Below are 14,634 nucleotides of genomic sequence, written 5' to 3' on the forward strand. Positions count from 1 at the left end.
AAAATATGACCGCCCTTTGGCTGTGCAGAAAATGAACGACTTCAGTGAACTGTGACACACGTCTGCTCGTGTTTTGGAAACTGCATCCAATTCGGTGTGCCGCCCGAGACGTGTGAACGCGAGCTCGCTCTTAACAATGACAACAATGACTGTTCTCCCTCCACGAGCTGTGTTTCAAGGTGCCAGGTGTTCCATGAAGTCGGCGTGAAATTAACAAAACTGCGCTTCCATATTTTCTGAGCAAATTAGTCTTTTTTTCCCCCTCTCTGGAGACATTGGTGTTTTTTTTTTAAAGTCAGGTTATATTACCCTCAAAGAGTGCCGTGTACTCCAAAGGCAATAAAGAGCCGTGAATGTCGATGAGCATTCCAGGTCTCAGGTTATCCCGTAACCTTTAAACAGCCTTGGATAGGAACCCTTCCACACTGTGCAGTGGCCCAGAGTGAAGGAATCGTTGACTTCATGTCTCTTTGGAATTTAAGGTCAAATGCCATCTTTGCATGAGCGCTTCAGCCACAGCGTTTAAATTACACACTTCCGTTCGTAACGGTGGAATTCCACGGCACGTCCGCGTGGGAATTTTTTTTTCACGCCTGTGCCGCAAAAGACCTCCGTCGTGATTTCGGGCTCGCGCCACGCGCCGTCGTTCGACACGATATCCGGACCTTTTGCTCGCCGGGGGGACGGGCAGCGAAACGTCGGGCGTCGTTCCCGGAAGTTGCTCGGTTGGGAAACATGCGTAGCGTACATCGCCGTCCTACTGCCAAACTACCACGGGCTCTAACTCGGCCTGTGAAGCATTGCACCCTCGTGATAGCCTTCGGCGCCACGGATCGTACTGCCGATTTGATTCGACCATGCCCGAACGACGTGCGATAAAAGCCGAAAACGCATCGGAGAGCTGTGCAAAATATCGCTTGCTATTACGGCGTAGATGTTTTTTGGGGGGGGTTTTAGCCGAACTCAAACTTCTCTAGGACTATACTTGTTTTTTTTTTCTTCTTTGGTTCTTTCGGTAAAGTCACGTGACTTTACCGAAAGGACCAAAGAAGAGGAATCGTTGCTTTCGTGCAGTCACGAAAGCTTTAAATCGAAATATACTCGTTTTGTTTGATCTGTTTACCGGGATCACTTTTGTGATCTGCTCGCCGTTTCATCGCACCAACGCCATCACGTGCTTGCCATTGACTCTTCATACGTAATTAAATATAGCCCGGAGCATTTTAGGTTGTTTTTCCCCCTTGTAGGGGACATTGTTGCCGAGGTCATACAGCTGTTTTTCCTGAAAGTGGGACAGATTCTCATTATTGATGGGGATTGTGGATATGTAGAACGTTGATGTATACCCGGACATCCTTTGTGCAATACATCAAGGACGAGGGGCAGGTAAGTGTGAAAATGATATTAATGGGAAAGCTGAGAAAGGAAACTTAATTTGTCTTCTGTAACAAACGTGCAGAGTGTTATTGCAGCGTCCGAGCCTGCTGCTTGATATATGCTCCGGGTAATTCATGAATCAGTAGCGCATTGTGAAATGAACAATCGGCGGGTGTGCGTGCTCAGCAGAATTTATTACGCTTGTATATCCCTGCAATGCGTTGAGGAATGGTGTGGCACGGCGGACTTCCCCCTAATGTTGTTCGAAAGTGCGACAGGTTTGATGAATGCACACGCATAGCCGCTGCCAGTCCTATTAACCCACTCGCGCGCGCGCAACAACCCCCGCGGCAGGGACGGCGACGGCCGACTTTCGATCTCCACCTCTACGCGGCCGCCCTCGCCATGGCGCGTGAGGGCCCTCGTGGCCACGGGGCTGAAGGGAGACGCAGAGCGTGCCGCACGAAGGGGCCCACCACGCCTCAACCCCACCGGATTGCGAGCCACTCTGCGCGCTGGGACCTTGCGTCAATTTCGGCGCGCCAGGGGTAACTCTCTCATCGTTGGCGATGAGAGAGTTAAGCCCTGCACTTCAATGGAGTGATAAAGTTGGGGAAAAATACATCTGGTCATTCCCACGTCACCCCACCCCCCCCCCCGAGCAACATCTAGAGAGATGCGGTGCAAGTGAGGAATTGTGTGCAGTGTTGCCATAGGTTAAAGACCTCTTTGTTACTCGGTTGCAGGTTAAAGGAAAACCGTTTGCTTTGAGTAACCCCCCTACATAGGATAGCTTCCTTAAAATAAAAGCACTTACAGGGATATTGATTTCTATGGTGATCCATAGAAGCGACCACCCCGTAACTATATATTCATGAGGGTTTATAATGTTGTGCTTGTTCAGACACCGGCCCGAGAATGATAATTCATCAATTGAATTAATTTATAGATTTTTTTTTTGCACCGCGCGGCAATCTGCAGTTGTTCTCCGCTGAAAGATGAAAGCCCTTCATGATTCCGTGCTGCCTCCGAGGTCCAAGGTCTTCAAACAAACCGCCGTCGTCTGCAGCCCGGAGAAAGAGATGCAATTAAAGAATGACTCCACTCCACCGACGCTGCCGGGGTAGTGTAATGGATAGCACGATGGACTTGCAATCCAGAGGATGGTGGTTCAATCTCCCCGCACGGTAGTCGGAAATTTGTCAAGGCAACCAAAATGCTGCAAAAGACGTCGCAGCAGTGAGCATTGGTGACTGTGCCGTGCTGATGAACCCCAATAAAGACAAAATCCAATCCCGAAAAAATATATATAGTTACATAGTTTGTTAGTTTCATCGTTAGTCGGTAGGCAGGTCACGTGTGGTGGGATAAATTGTGGGTACACTTTTATCCAGATATCTAGCTCACCTTGAAGAGTAGTCCAAATACCCTCTGGATGGGCTCTCGACGGTGCCCTCTGGCAGAGGCCCCTTCCGTCAGCAGCATCGTGAGCGGGGCAATTGCAGGGGTGAACATTTACATTCTGCCATTTCAAATCTCCTATGTAAATGTAACTAATTTTCTTTTTTTATTTTACCAGGTAAGGTCCGCTGAGCTACCTAGCTCTTTTCAGAAGCGACCTGGCCACAAACGATATTTCCACGAAGTGGCTTGTCACGTGGTAATGTACAGCAGTCAAATACTCTTAAACGCAAGTTTCTAAATGTGGAGGGAAAAAATCGAAGGACCCTGAAAAATAATTTATGCCACCACGGACAGAGAGACATGCAAACTCCAAATATGCAGGCGCAAGAGTCGGGATCGAACCCACGACCTCTTGTACATCAAGCAAAGGAGATTAACATCTCGCCAATAGTTGAATAATGTTGCCTAGATGTGGAGGCTTCCATATCAGTTTGTAGGGACTCCTCAAATTGTAACAACAAAACACAGCTTATGGAAAATTGCTTTACCGTGACTACGTATCGCTTTCAGCGTAGCATTGCGACCAATTATTTTAAAACATATATGCACACACGTGAGTATCTCCTCTTCAGGCAGGAGGGAACGGCGAAATACATTCGGAGGCATCAAAGGCACGTAACAGTAATTGAAATAATTACGGAGGTTATTACAGTGAATCTCATATTACAGTAATGAAACGTGACACCGTTTTGTGTTTGCAAGTTGTACCGTTGGGTGTGTCTGGGTGAAAAAAAAAAACATAATTTGACGAAAATTGGTTCACATCTTATACATAATGGTTTTTTTTTGTTAATGGCCGATGCTTCGGTGAATGTGTACAAAGAATAGCAGGTTAAAAAAAAATAACACGGGTTTCTTTTCGTCTTCACATTTCAGACCGAACCGCCTTCCTTCAGTTAAAAAAAAAACACTCAAGATTCCTTTATGAATGCGATAATTGTTGCAAAATTCTTCATTTTATTTAAATAAAGGGCCAGTTTGGCCGAAATAGCAGGGGAATAAAAGACGGTACAGAGAATGCTGTTCTTTAAATGTGATTCCATGTAACCATCTTATTCGTTCTGTTACCTGCACTCTTGCGTTACTTTGGTCGCACAATCTCAATACGATGCCAGCCCTTGGTCAGTCCACTGCTGGATGAATGCCTCCCCCCACACTGTCTGTCATGGGGGGAGGGGCAGGGTCAGTTTGACCATACTTCTCCACACTTGGCGAGAGGCAGAAGCAGTTTGGAAGGCACTCACCCCTGACCTCTGCTGCGGCCGTCTTCTGTGGCCGGGAATCAAATTCAGATCTCTGAGTTCATGGCGCAGTGCCCAGTACCACTGCACTATAAGCACCCCTTGCCCAATTAGACTGAGTTATACGAGGTGGGACAAATAGTTCCGAGCCCGGTATAGGAGATAACAGAGAGCCTTGATGTTGCACCTAATCCTAATGTTCAGTTTACTCACGCGGCCAGGACACAATATCCCACGTTGATCTTTCCCATATTTATGCTTCTTCTATTGCAGGTGAACCGTGATGGACGCTGGAAATCAGAAAGCCAAACACCGCGCTGTCCCTGCTATCACTCTCCACGTCTGTTACCTGCACCTGGGAACCAAATTCAGGCCTTGTAACTTCGTAGTGTGATGCGCTCATCATTGCGCCACCACTCCTCACAATTGTAATGCTTTAACTATGAACTTTACATGCTGTTTTTTTTTACGAAGTCAATCATTCCTCTTGGATTAACAAATGGAATACCGCTTTGTGGGGAAGTCAATGGTAGCTGTGCTTTGGATTGCCTCGCCCCCACCATACGAATATGGAGTCTGCACTACTTGCTCATGGCTGTAAACATAACATTACCAGTGCTCATCTTGATTGTATGTATGTATGTCGAACTTGTATGTATGCTAAACTTCTTTTGCACCATACATAGCCAACCGTGCTAATTGCCGGTGCGTGGGAAGGACAGCAAACTAAAACAAAACGCAGCTCTAAAGAAATTCGATTTCAATAATCTCGATTTAAAAGTGCCATAGCTTCAGTGGCCTCCTAATACACTATAATATTTATCAAATATATATTCTGCTTATTCCCTCGCACTGCTAAAATTTGGCATTCCCTCCCCATCATCTCTTTTCCCAATCTCTTATAATAACAACAACAACAACATGAACAATAAGAACCTTTGCTCACTTTAAGAAACGTGTTGCACTCTTTGTCTTTCGCAACTTGAACAGCGCCGCTTGTTTCTGGGCGCGTCACGCAAGTGGGGCCCCTTGGGCCTGTGCCGAGTGACCGTGTTCGGTAGATGACAAAAAAAAGAAGAATCTAACTTTGCTGGAATAAGGGCGGGGGCATCGGTGCAGTGTCCCCTGTGCATCACGTCTCATGAATGTTTATAAGAATCCTGAGAATTAACGAGTCTGGGACAGGAACAGTGGGCCTTGGTTTGCCATGTCAAGAAGAAGCAACCAGAATAAGCCTGCATCCAAGGTCATTTTTTTTTATAACGTCTCACAAAAAAACATTTTATTTTATTTTACCAGGTAAAGCCCACTGAGGTCTCAGCTTCTTTTTTTCCCAGAAGCGACCTGGCCACAAATGATAGCTCAACGAAGTGGCTTATCACGTGCATATTTATAGCAGCCAAATAATCTAAATAATCTATGGCTTACACTGGAGCAGATAGCTGGCATATCTCAAGGAGTAGCTGTGGAGTTGGTTTGTATCCTTTTCAGGCCAGGGAGCTACCCCTCACTGCCCTGCGTCTCCTAATGAACATGCCACAGCATGTATGCGCACGTGATAAATAACCAATACAAAACGTGCGTAAACTAATACTTAATGGGCTCAGTGGGATTGAAAACACTTTGTAAGACAGCCCGCAAAGCTTAACTAGCTGGTAAATAAATACATTTAGAGACGGGAAGAAAAATAATTGTTAAATATATGATTAGAAGTGTGCACCTTTATTTTGCAATCAAGTGTAATACATTTTTTAAAAGGCAATTATTTTTTACTCTGTAAGCATTTGCAATTTCTGATGACCGGTCAAATAATGTGAATGATTTATTGATTAAACCCCTGCGTGCCAAACAACACCACATGAAGAAGTCTGGCTGACTTAAATTTTTTTGCGACATTGGAGACAGGGAGGGACGACATGTGAGGTAGAATTTGTGCAAGTCGCGTTCTCCAGTAACGACGCGCCTTGTTTTCACAATGCCGATTGGAGATAACGCGATTAATCTATCAGGGAACGCGTTTTTTTGTTTGTTTTGCCGTAACGTGGATGCGAATTGGATGCAACGCTGTTGGGTGGTTGGAACTACGTCGCGCGAGTACGAATAAGCGGTTGTACAGCTGCCTCGACGTAGCATCACGCAAAGGTGGGATGCTGCTGGATGCTTCGAGATGCTGCCCACGCGCCTCGGTCTCTGTTCAGCCTCCATACGCATCTCACGTGTTACCGCGGACTGTGCTTTACCCTGTATTATGTTATTTATTAGAACACGATTTTTTTTACTCGCGCGGTTTTCTTCAGGAACGCAACTACCGGCTTATAGGAGAACAAACTGTATATGCATGACTTTATACAGTATAATAGTAAAATTCAAATGTACAGTTTTTTTGCCAATCCACTGTTGGAGGAATTCCTCGCCGTGCCGTTTCGCCATCTGGTCGTTTAAGCATACTTCGTCATGCTGGTCAGTGGCAGTTGGTGAAGAGTAGGCCAAGGAATGATCCTGAAAGCCCTCACCACCACCACCAAAGTTATCCGTGTATGTACTTATGTATGTTGATTTTGCTAATCGGAGTTGCGGGGGGGAGTTTCAAGTTTAATTTATTAGGTATAGCCCTGTGAGCCATGCGGCTCTTAAGTCGGGTGCAACCGCAACAAACAAAATTTGAACACAGAACATCTTAAAGCGACGACGGGTAACAGGAACATCCTGGAATAAACCAGCAAATATTCCACACAAAAAAAACGTATTAAAACGCTGTGTGCAAAAATTAATGTGGTGCAAGCCAACAACAACAATCATAAGACAATTTAGATTAACCATATGTTTTCGAATCACCAAAATAAAGCTATAAAAACAATGTAACAACAGTAATCATAGGAACTGTGATTTTAAATTTAACAATAAACGATATACATAACACGTACGACGAAAAAATGAAGCCATAGCTGGCAGCACAACACTCCCAATGTATGATGTGTGAGTGAGTCAGCAGCAGCGTGAGTGAGTGTATGATGTGTGAGTGAGTGTATGATGTGAGTGAGTCAGTGTATGATGTGTGAGTGAGTCGGTGTATGATGTGTGAGTGAGTCTATGATGTGAGTGCGTCAGTGTATGATGTGTGAGTGAGTCAGTGTATGATGTGTGAGTGAGTCAGTGTATGATGTGTGAGTGAGTCAGTGTATGATGTGTGAGTGAGTCAGTGTATGATGTGTGAGTCATTGTATGATGTGTGAGTCAGTGTATGATGTGAGTCAGTGTATGATGTGTGAGTCAGTGTATGATGTGTGAGTGAGTCAGTGTATGATGTGTGAGTCAGTGTATGATGTGTGAGTGAGTCAGTGTATGATGTGTGAGTCAGTGTATGATGTATGAGTGAGTCAGTGTATGATGTGTGAGTGAGTCAGTGTATGATGTGTGAGTCAGTGTATGGTGTGTGAGTGAGTCAGTGTATGATGTGTGAGAGATTCAGTGCATGATGTGTGAGTGAGTCAGTGTATGATGTGTGAGTGAGTCAGTGTATGATGTGTGAGTCAGTGTATGATGTGTGAGAGGGTCAGTGCATGATGTGTGAGTGAGTCAGTGTATGATGTGTGAGTGAGTCAGTGCATGATGTGTGAGTGAGTCAGTGCATGTTGTGTGAGTGAGTCAGTGTATGATGTGTGAGTGAGTCAGTGTATGATGTGTGAGTGAGTCAGTGTATGATGTGTGAGTGAGTCAGTGCATGATGTGTGAGTGAGTCAGTGTATGATGTGTGAGTGAGTCAGTGTATGATGTGTGAGTGAGTCAGTGTATGATGTGTGAGTGAGTCAGTGCATGTTGTGTGAGTGAGTCAGTGTATGATGTGTGAGTCAGTGTATGGTGTGTGAGTGAGTCAGTGTATGATGTGTGAGTGAGTCAGTGTATGATGTGAGTGAGTCAGTGTATGGTGTGTGAGTGAGTCAGTGCATGGTGTGAGTGAGTCAGTGTATGATGTGTGAGTGAGTCAGTGTATGATGTGTGAGTGAGTCAGTGTATGATGTGAGTGAGTCAGTGTATGGTGTGTGAGTGAGTCAGTGCATGGTGTGAGTGAGTCAGTGTATGGTGTGTGAGTGAGTCAGTGTATGATGTGTGAGTGAGTCAGTGCATGTTGAGTGAGTGAGTCAGTGTATGATGTATGAGAAAGTCAGTGTATGATGTGTGAGTGAGTCAGTGCATGGTGTGAGTGAGTCAGTGTATGGTGTGTGAGTGAGTCAGTGTATGATGTGTGAGTGAGTCAGTGTATGATGTGTGAGTGAGTCAGTGCATGGTGTGAGTGAGTCAGTGTATGGTGTGTGAGTGAGTCAGTGTATGATGTGTGAGTGAGTCAGTGTATGATGTGTGAGTGAGTCAGTGTATGGTGTGTGAGTGAGTCAGTGTATGATGTGTGAGTGAGTCAGTGTATGATGTGTGAGTCAGTGCATGGTGTGTGAGTGAGTCAGTGCATGGTGTGTGAGTGAGTCAGTGTATGGTGTGAGTGAGTCAGTGTATGATGTGTGAGTGAGTCAGTGCATGATGTGTGAGTGAGTCAGTGTATGATGTGTGAGTGAGTCAGTGTATGATGTGTGAGTGAGTCAGTGTATGATGTGTGAGTGAGTCAGTGCATGTTGTGTGAGTGAGTCAGTGTATGATGTGTGAGTGAGTCAGTGTATGATGTGTGAGTGAGTCAGTGTATGATGTGTGAGTGAGTCAGTGCATGGTGTGTGAGTGAGTCAGTGTATGATGTGTGAGTGAGTCAGTGTATGATGTGTGAGTGAGTCAGTGTATGATGTGTGAGTGAGTCAGTGTATGATGTGTGAGTGAGTCAGTGTATGATGTGTGAGTGAGTCAGTGTATGATGTGTGAGTGAGTCAGTGTATGATGTGTGAGTGAGTCAGTGTATGATGTGTGAGTGAGTCAGTGTATGATGTGTGAGTGAGTCAGTGTATGATGTGTGAGTGAGTCAGTGTATGATGTGTGAGTGAGTCAGTGTATGATGTGTGAGTGAGTCAGTGTATGATGTGTGAGTGAGTCAGTGTATGATGTGTGAGTGAGTCAGTGTATGATGTGTGAGTGAGTCAGTGTATGATGTGTGAGTGAGTCAGTGCATGTTGTGTGAGTGAGTCAGTGTATGATGTGTGAGTGAGTCAGTGTATGATGTGTGAGTGAGTCAATGTATGATGTGTGAGTGAGTCAGTGCATGGTGTGTGAGTGAGTCAGTGCATGGTGTGTGAGTGAGTCAGTGTATGATGTGTGAGTGAGTCAGTGTATGATGTGTGAGTGAGTCAGTGTATGATGTGTGAGTGAGTCAGTGTATGATGTGTGAGTGAGTCAGTGTATGATGTGTGAGTGAGTCAGTGTATGATGTGTGAGTGAGTCAGTGTATGATGTGTGAGTGAGTCAGTGCATGTTGTGTGAGTGAGTCAGTGTATGATGTGTGAGTGAGTCAGTGCATGTTGTGTGAGTGAGTCAGTGTATGATGTGTGAGTGAGTCAGTGCATGGTGTGTGAGTGAGTCAGTGTATGATGTGTGAGTGAGTCAGTGCATGTTGTGTGAGTGAGTCAGTGTATGATGTGTGAGTGAGTCAGTGTCGGCTCCCTCTGCTCCCGCCGTCGCCCCCCCCCCAGCTCTGTCGCCCCCCCCACCTCCTTTGCCCCCCCCCCCTGGCTCTGTCGCCCCCCTCAGCTCCTTCGGCCCCCCCCCTGGCTCTGTCGCCCCCCCCCAGCTCCGTCGCGCCCCCCCCCCTGGCTCTGTCGGCCCCCCCCCGGCCCCCCCGGCCTCCTCGGCCCCCTCACAAGCGGCCCCCTGGGCCCCTCCCTGGGCCCCCTCCTTGGGCCCCCTCACAAGCGGCCCCCTGGGCCCCCTCCTTGGGCCCCCTCACAAGCGGCCCCCTGGGCCCCCTCCTTGGGCCCCCTCACAAGCGGCCCCCGCCAGCCGCTGCTGGGACCGCGCGCGCCTCGGGCGGCCATCTTGCTCGACAACAAACATAAACTCAAAAAGCCGTTTCTAAAGAAATTAGTTTTCAATCTATGCGTTTACAATCTAGAGTGCATAGCTCCAGTGGCATCCGAATATCTCGAGGAAGAGTATCCCCAGAGGGCTGCAGAAGCGCATCAGGAAGTGCGCGATGCAGCGACCGTCACTGTTCGATGGCCAGCCAAAAGCCACTGCGAGGATGGACCGGGGTTGGCGTGGTGGATTACGCTCCTTGGCGAGATCGGTGAGGTGCTTCGGTGTACTTGTGGCAAGCGCTTTGTGTGTAATGAGTGCGACCTTGTAACGTATCCTGTCTGGCAACTGTAAGGGCAATGAATGCGGCTCGGTGAGCACTTTGTCGCACACGGTCGGATGTTGCAGTAGCCGTCACGACACGTGCCAAAGATTGTTGTCCACGCGCCGCGCCTGGGAGTTGAACTCCAGGTGCATGCAGCCGTACAGCCAAACGCTGTGCCGCTAGAGAGGTTAAGGTGGGGCCTTGCAGTTACTTGCTCACAGCATTCCTGGCAGAAGGGCCGCCACTGGAGAACTCCCTCGAGATGATATTTGGCCTACTCTTCCATGAGGGCTATATGTCTGTGAAGAGGTGGGAGTACCCACACTTTTGCCCCGCCACACGTAACTGGCCAATTGACTAACTGTGGTGCATCAATTTAAACCTATGCGTGGTCACACATCTCTTCTACGTATTGTATAATTATGTCATCATTGTCACTTTAAAATCGACGTCAACAAGCAAGTATCATTGTTAACAGAAATATCAAAATAAACCTTGCCAACAACACGCAAATTGTTTCATAATTAGAGATAATTCCAAAGTGGCGAACCATCGACTTAAAAATGCAAATAAATTTGGTGGATATCAATCTCCCAGCTTTATTTATTTTGTTTACATTCATTGATTGCGTTTAGTAGCAATGCTTTTTTTCACCACGCAAATGATTTGTCAACTCATCACGCAAAGCCTGAGCAAACCCAAGAGGACGATGGACTTCAAGTAAAGAGGCAATCTTGGTGTCTGAGCGGAGCGGGCTGATGGAGGAGGTCTCGATGGAGCGAAGACCTTTACGACCCTTGGAGCCTCAGCTCCCTTGCCGCGGGAGAAGAGCTGTGCATTTCTGAGCATCGGCTACAAGATTTAGCTCGCGCTTGCTGCCACTGAAGAGAAGGTCAAGTCTTAGATCTAGAATTTTGGCAAATCCTCAGGGTCCTTTGTCCAGCCTCTAACGCAAACAGTGCTCTATCTATCATGCGAATACAAAAAATGTCTCCGCATACACTTTTGCGTGTGCATTTGAGTGTGTGCTTTTCACCCTCGTGTCAGATTTAGAGAGAAAACAAAGCACAATACAGATCACGGCTCTATTTATCTGTACATTTGTTTGATCGTTGATGCTTGGAATTGCAGTGAGAGACAGAAAGAGGAACACGTGGATCCGGGAACAAACACAAATGAGAAATATAATTGTAACTGCTAGGGAAAGTAAGCCAGCTTGGGCAGGACATATAAGGGATACTGGCCAATGGATGAGACGAGTGACAGAATGACAGCCAAAGGATAGAACGCACCCAAGAGCGTGTCTGCTATGGAGATGGAAACAGCATGGAGAGGCCTTCATCCAGCGGTAGATGCAAAATTATGATAATAATAGTGATGATACGAGATAATCAGCTATAGCCGATGAGAATTCAACCCAGGGATAGAATGAGATTCCACGTCCTGTCGTGGAGCCACAGTGGTTGTTCTGAAGTGATAACCGCAACTTAGGACACGGTGGCCTGGTTAAAGGGAGTTGGTTGTGACCTTACAGCCCACATGATTATAATGATCGAGTATATATTGTCATGGAGACTGCGGGCAAATTACTTTATAGTGTAGATCCTGTTTTGGGTCACTCAGAACGTGGGAGTAAAATGGATTTTCTAAAGTCGTTGCAAAACACATCTGCAAACGGAGCTATAAATTCAAACCGCGAAATCTAATTACAGGAACATTTTTGGGAATGCCAAATTTCTCAGGGGTTTGGTGGCCCGTGCTCAGTCACAATAAAATGTCCATACGCATCAATTAAGGTGACAAATTAAGAGCTGTTTGCATTTGAGCGAAATAGAGCCAAGCCAGCGGAAAGCATTTTATTCCACGCAAAATGTGATGTGGACAAGAAAACACCAGCTTGATTGCAGATTCGCAAGACAACAACTGTCAGTTTTTATTTTCATGAAACACACGGACGCGCGTGCAAAAGAATCGCGGATTTTTTTTCCACGGTGGGCTCTTTCGCACCGTAATTTAATAATTTGTAATTCAATTGAAGGCTCCAGCGGCGGGATCGGTAGCGGGACGTGAAGATCATTGCCTTAATTTAGGCACCGCCGCAAAAATGGCTCCCCGCTAAATCTGCGCCACCGAAAGCGCGTTGAAGTTGTTCTCCCCATCGTTGGCGGAGTGCTTGGGGAGGTGTTGCGAAAACGCGCAGACGCACGGCACGCGCACACACGGGGAGTGCACGCGGGTCCCAGCCGAGGTCTTTCTTTTTCCACGCCTCCTGACGGCGGAACCGTGCGTGTTCACGGGAGGGCGAGCATGGCAAGAGCGAAAGGAAGCCGCTCCGAGAGCGAGGCAATCGGTTTAACCCGAAATCTAATTAACCCCTAAGAGGCCAGGTGTGTCCTCCAAATGTAATTCACGGCAGCCCTCTTGTCGTTCATGATGAATGACACGTGTTGTACTTTGGGGGGAATCAAGTTAGCATGGAAGTTGAAGAGCAATTGCGGACGCTCCGATGTGCGATAGTCAAACGGGGGCCCTGTAACTTCAATGAGTGCCTCTGTGCTCAATCAGCGCTGTCTTCGACTCTACGTGGATGTGTTTGAGTGGCACTGTTCTCTAAGGCTCAATCCTACATTCTTGAGGCAGGTTATACATCGACGGGATGGAATGCACCTTCAAATGATTATTTCGACAAAGATTCAAAGAACTCGCTAAAGCGATCAAATGACACTCGGAGAATTGAGTTATCTTCATGCCCAGTGGAACAATAGACGCATATCTCTTGCTCGGATAAACTCAGATCTATATCAGCATTCTGTTACTGTTAGCAAAAGGGGGTGGGGGGTGGGTGAAACAATAATTTGCATTGTGAAAAAAAGTGCAGCATAATTATTAGATTACAGAAATTATATTCTTGGTTCTTTCGGTAAAGTCACGTAGAAGGGAAACAATAAAATAATAAAAATATAAAACAATAAAATTGAAAAAATAATATATATTTTTTTCAAATTTTCTTGCTGTGGTTCTCACACCTGATGATGATTGCTTGTGTTGCAGTCGAAACGTCGTGAGAATTTTATTGTTTTATATTTTTATTATTTTATTGTTTCCCTTCTACGTGGTGACTTTACCGAAAGAACCATGAATATGAATCCCTGCAGTCACGGAAGCTTTAAATCGAAATTTACATAAATTATTTTTGCTCTTGCTCCACTTCAAAACAATGTTTGTTGTTAAAAGGTCTATTAACCCGATGCTGTTGAGTTTAAATGTTCCCTCTTGGAAATAATGAGATCACTACTTTGTTTTTTTGTTTACATAATAGACAATGCCACTTGAGGGGAACTCTTGTTTGCATGAAAACTCAAGTGGATTTTTTTTTAAATAATGGGTTTCATAATGGCACAATAGACGCAATGGTTACACTCAGAAATGTTCCATTTGTCTTGCAAGATTGTAAATTCGTACCACACCTCGGCGTTCACCTCGAGAGTCGTCGCAACGACCCAAATGTACCAGAGGTGCACGACTAAACAACAAACGTGATGGTTTATTAAAACTAGCTACATCATTTTTCGCAATACTGACGGCCACAGGGCCAAAGCTTAAAGAGCCCTATTTTGCACTTTGCCATAATTACAATCTGCGCCTTGTTCTCGATTTTGTTTCGTACATTGGTTGAAGGGAAACACATTTCCTTTATTGCATGTGTAGAGAGAGAGAGAGCGAGGAGGGGGGGAAAGATGCGCTTACAACGCTTTAGCTGGTCACGACCTCAATCCATGCCACTGACTATTGTGTGGCGTAGACAGGAGAACTGATAAAGAATGGAAACAATCCCTGGCCATTGCCCAGAGGACACCGGATGGGACAGAATTGAAAACCAAAGTGCTAAAGGCGATAGACCTTCCATCAATTGGTTAATGGCAAAGACCATATTGACTATTCCCAATCAAACTCTCCCCCCCCCCACCCCGTAAAGTGTTAATTAAAACCAATGGTCTGCTCACACACCAATATCGGAACATGCTTTAATTTTGTATTTTTTTTCCTGTTTCATTTTCACGCCGAATTGGTTAATCGAAACATTTACTTTATGCCTTCTGGCGTAGGTAATGATGCTAATTCACAGCTGCCCATTGGCTTTTAGCTTGCAATGCAGCTGTGAACAGCTGCTTTGGTGAAATAAAAAAAAACTAGCCGATTGATACAAAAACTTCAGGAGATTTATATTATAGCAAATCTCGAAGTTGGGATTTATTTTCAGCTAAATTATGTGGGAGAGAGAAA

General features: G+C 45.8%; 1 long non-coding RNA gene across 1 annotated transcript in view; it reads right to left on the reverse strand.

Annotated features, from left to right (window-relative positions):
• Positions 1 to 1,016: 1,016 nt before the first annotated feature.
• LOC116944886 (uncharacterized) overlaps positions 1,017 to 14,634 on the reverse strand; it is a 78,673-nt gene continuing 65,055 nt past the window's right edge. Inside the window, exon 5 of the long non-coding RNA XR_012942586.1 lies at positions 1,017 to 2,440. This is a non-coding gene — a long non-coding RNA (uncharacterized LOC116944886). The remainder of the gene's footprint in view (positions 2,441 to 14,634) is intronic.

The sequence above is a fragment of the Petromyzon marinus genome, chromosome 22, assembly GCF_048934315.1.
Source record: "Petromyzon marinus isolate PM22_M1 ecotype Great Lakes invasive population chromosome 22, UKy_Petmar_22M1.pri1.0, whole genome shotgun sequence".
Taxonomy (NCBI): Eukaryota; Metazoa; Chordata; class Hyperoartia; order Petromyzontiformes; family Petromyzontidae; genus Petromyzon; species Petromyzon marinus.